The sequence below is a fragment of the Lycium barbarum genome, chromosome 4 (assembly GCF_019175385.1).
Source record: "Lycium barbarum isolate Lr01 chromosome 4, ASM1917538v2, whole genome shotgun sequence".
NCBI classification, from domain to species: Eukaryota; Viridiplantae; Streptophyta; class Magnoliopsida; order Solanales; family Solanaceae; genus Lycium; species Lycium barbarum.
In genome coordinates, this window is record NC_083340.1 from 143,868,066 (window position 1) to 143,873,081 (window position 5,016).

Below are 5,016 nucleotides of genomic sequence, written 5' to 3' on the forward strand. Positions count from 1 at the left end.
TGTCAAGAAAATCCAGGCCAAAAAGGGAGATTTGTTAGGATTTTACCCTGATTTTCTTACCATATTTGAGTTTTACTTTTCTTTAGAAGGAAAGTCAAAGTATAACCATAATCGTTTTACTATTCATGAAAGAAAAATATAATTCTCTTCCATATTTGGCTAGTCATTTTCTTGAAAAAAAGTTTTGGACCTCTATAAATTGAACAATCCTTCTCATTTGACACAACACAATAGCGTCCACGATTTAACGTAGTCATTAAAGAGTCTTGTTTAGGGGGAGATTATTCCCCCAATAGAGTTTATGCTTCTTTATTGTTTTTCAACATGTAGGTCACTTGACCAAATCATATTATAATATTATGTCTTTTTAGCATATTTTATTTGCTCTTGATTTATCGTGATTCAATGTTTGCAATTGTAAGCTTCCGCATGACGCCCTGTTATTTCGATCCCAACAATATTTGCTCTTTATTATCGAAAATAGGTTATATTTGCCCTATGTTATACTCTTTCAACATATGTATACCCCAAAGTTATACTTAACAGTTATATTTACTTCTTACCCCGTTAAAACTTGCTATATTACCCGCACCCATTAAAACATCACTTTATTCGAGAAAAAGGTTTTTGATGGTACCGTACATAAACTCTTTGCAGCCTTGAAGCATCATTTGAATCCTTCAGCGACAAGCTTGAAGTAGTTTTCAAAAAATCACTTCAAGAGGAACTGTGGAAAATGCAAAGTTAATCATTTTAGAATTATCATTGATTTAATTAGAAAAGTTTCTGAATTAATCACCTAAGTGTAATATCTTGAAAACTTATCTAGATTTTTAGAAATTTCTTATACACGTATCTAGAACAACATCTTCAACTACCCTAGATAAGTATAGTTTGTGCGTGCATTTGTAACCAAATAAAATTCAAGAAATAATTTTTTCCATAACCAAGTTTTCATATCTGAAATCATCCTTCTCATTTTTAAAGCTTCCTCTTTTTTAGTTCAATTTTTCTACTTTAATTATTGATCTTAGCCTAGCGGAAAACTTTCGACTGTAACATCCTCTCCATTATACATCATGTTTGAGTCAAAAATAATACTTTGCCCAAATAGTTAAATTCGTATTAAAAGTTAAATAAGGTTAACTATAGTTGGTAATAATTTGATAAAGATGGTTGAATTAACACAAGCGAGTTACTAAAGGTTGATAAAGAATAAGTAAACAAAGGGAAAAAGTAAACTTATGCTAACTGTGATGAATATCAGTAATGGATTTCTCCTTTGCCAAGAATGAACAAGAGCTTGATGATAAGAGAATCAGAATAATAATAATCAATAGAAAGTAATCGATAATATTTTCTTTTAGTTAGTATTTGATACCTAGATATATAAGTGAAAGTACTATTTATAGATATTTGATCCTATTTGATGTCATTCCCGTTGTGTATATGTAACGGTAATCATTAGTTGCTGAACTAATTATTGTCATTTGATTCCTTAATTCTGGTTGTCAAAAACCGTTTTGCCGTTGCTGCATTAACTCTATTTAATGCGTAATCAAGAGGGTCTCGTATGTTGTTCCCGTTGATGTTCTCTTCGTTGATCATGTCATCGGTATCAATTACCTCTTCGTAAATGTTATGCTCGGCATTACTATCAAATCTTTCTATGCCATTATATTTAACTAATGCGTGTCAACTATATGCTGGTCTACGTATTAAGCGCGATTTTCACCAGTACACATCAACCAACATATTTTTATAGCCAAAATTATTGGGTACCGTACAGAACCCAAAACTTGTACGCGAAGTCCAACCCTGCCTACAATCCCAGTCATATAATTACATTTATTTAAATGAAAAGTCCTCTTTGGGCAAGTAACATTGCATTTTGTCCTTTAATTACTAGTTTATTTATTTTATGCTGTATATAACTCTAGAAGCAGGCAGCTGTCCGTTGACAGCTGTCAGGTTAAAAGTATATTGCAACTTGTCATGTATACTCTATTTTTGTTTTCTCCTACCACACGCACCTCACTCTTTATCTCTTTTTTTTTTTTTTTTTTGACCTTTTACTCACCAATAATAAATATTTGAGTTTGTGATATTGAAGCTTCATTCTGAGATATCTGTATTGAAAAATTTTAAAAGTTTTTTCCGTTTTGGTTGGATTAATTAATATCCAACATTTTTATAGTTTAAAGATAACTATCTATTTTTTGTTTGTTATGTTATTAATATTCACGTAGCAATTCACTGAGCACATAGCGGATCATCTGCTGATTTATTCAATGAAAAATAAAATTAGATAAAGCACAAGTGATCTAATTATTTCGAAGAGAAAATTATGCAAACTATTTGGTAAAGCTTTCAAGTTAGAATGAATTTCCAAACTTAAATTTATAAAGAACTTCATAAGATTGCCATGCTTTAAACTTGAGACTTTTCATACAAGATTTATGTAAAAATTTAAAACTTTTTACTTATTTCAAGTTTATACATATAAATAACTGAATTTAATAGTAGAATTAATAAAGATTGGGGCCGTGCTAGCACAGGGCTTTGCATCTAGTTATTAATATAGAAATGCGAAAATCTGTTTAGTACCCTTAGAATTAATACCACCATTCCTATGGAACGACGTTGATTTAGGCTAAACAATGTCGTCAAGATTTCCTACTTATTTGAACTGAAGTCGGATTTTTATGTTAGACTTAATTGATACTCCCTTCGGTTTAAAAAGAGGACTCACTTGTCAAATCAAAAAAGTATTAACCTTACGTTTCTAAATTTGCTCTTATTAAGTATTAAGTGACTAAATCTAAATAACTATTTGATTAGGGGCATTTTAGTCAAATTACATATTTTTACCTAGAAGTTAATATTTTCTAAAGAGGTGTGCAAATGGCTAAGTGACATTCGTACTTTTCTGCGCACGGTTCAGCATAGTGAAGAAGAACACAGTTACACGACATTCAAGATAATTGCGTATTTATAATATACCGTCTTAATTTATCCTATTTCATCCGTTCTTGGATTATTTTGAAGGATGCATGCACCGAATATAAACAGTTCAGTGAGATTTCATTCTTGAACAAACATACATTTTTATTTCATATATAGAACTCTATATTGCTTCTAGTTGAATGTTCAATATCTTCTTATTTTTTGGCATGACGTTTTGGTGGTTCAAAAAGGCGCAACAGATTCGGTACAATAGATAGTAATGTAAGAAAAAAATATTGTATCACAAATAATGAGTATCCTTTCTTTATTTCCTTTAATCACAAAATTTGGAAATTTCTCCATTCTGAATAACAGGAGAGAAATACATAAAGAATTTAAATTATCAATGAACAAATCAATTAGCTAAAAATAAAAATACTCCATGCAGTACTAATGGAGCAAGTACGTAATCGCGAGGGCAACAAGTAGAAGAACATAAGCAATCCCTTGATCAATCGCTGTGCCTGCAACAAATTTAGCAAAACAATTTCCTCAATAAAGTGTATTTATGCAAAATATACAAAAAAAAAAAAAAAAAAAAAAAAAAAAAGAGTGAGAAAATAACAAACCAAAAAAGATGATTTAACTTACATATAGTGTAAAAGAATTTTATGTTATTATTTTAACTATATGAATTACTTTTCAGATTACCATTTCATATATTATGGACAGCTGTTAACATGTTAATATTTTTCAAATGAATTGCTTCAATAAAGTGTATTATTGGAAAATATATACTAAATTAATCCTGCCGTGTATCATATAATTTGGATTATATCTAAGTTATTGTTTCAAATATTATAGAAAAATTTATCTTATATATTCTAACAATATATTAAATTATTACACTATTAGATCACATTTACATGTTATAATAGGTGAGTTTCCTTAATTTCAAGATTAAGGAACCCTACTTAATTTTATAGAGAGGTACTTGTATAAGTTAATATCAAAATTCTTCTCATATTGTCGTGTATATAAGTTACACTTGGACAGGAAATTACCTTTAATGTTAACTAGTGTAAATATTCGTTTACGCTATCCGTATATATACAATGAAACATAAAAATTAGTGGCGGATAACTTATGTCGCTGCATAAATCCAACCTAATTCTATTCATGACGGATCAACAACGTATTATCAAAAAACTTTATTAGCTACGAGTTATTTAGCGACAGATCAGTCATTAACTTACCGTCATTAGAAGAAGGAGGAGGGGCAGAAGAAGGAGCCATGCCTTGTCCAAAACCAAACTCAACAAGTGCCATCAACATGAAACCAATAATTACAGATGAGAGGTTCATCAATCTTACTGAATTCATCTTCAAATTCAGAAACAAATATTTAATTACAAGAAGACACGAAGAGAGTTTAAGAGATAATTAGAGAAGAGAAAGCTCTTTGTCAATTTACAGAGGAGGAAAAATGGATGGAGAAAGAAGAGGGTGTTTGTTGAGTTTATATACTGAGTATAAATTATGCGTGTGAAATTTCAAGGAAACTAAAAAAGTTGTAGTTTGGTGGAAGCTACGCGGAGGAATATTTTAATTGAAAAAGAAAAGAAGATTCATAAAGCTGATTTTATTGACTAGCTGGTAGGCAGTTGTTTGACTCATGGGCGGATTAGATGTTTTATTAATCAAAAGTTGTTATAAAATAAAACTATGAAGTAAATACGCAGAAGAAATATGTAGAGAGAATATGTAGAGAGAATATGTAAAGAGATATCAGATTATATTATTTCTGCTCTTTCAACATTGCATCTGTGCATCCTATTTATAGGAGCAACAGAACATGGGATATTTTGAGATATTTTAGAATATTTTGGGATATTTATAACTTAATGGATATCCACTATTTGGGATATTTATAACACTCCCCCTTGGATGTCCATTAATAGATGATGTACCTCGTTAAAACCTTATTAAAAAAAAACCCTGTGGGAAAAAGTCCTAATGAAGGAAAAAGAGTGCACATATCTAGAAATACGCTTTGAGAGCTGCCTCATT

General features: G+C 30.2%; 1 long non-coding RNA gene across 1 annotated transcript; it reads right to left on the reverse strand.

The window, feature by feature from the left end:
• Positions 1-3,242: 3,242 nt before the first annotated feature.
• Positions 3,243-4,648, reverse strand: LOC132636784 (uncharacterized). Its single transcript, XR_009581413.1, has 2 exons — positions 4,203-4,648; positions 3,243-3,470 (listed from the first exon to the last, which is right to left on the reverse strand). It is a non-coding gene; the product is annotated as an uncharacterized LOC132636784 (long non-coding RNA).
• Positions 4,649-5,016: the final 368 nt, after the last annotated feature.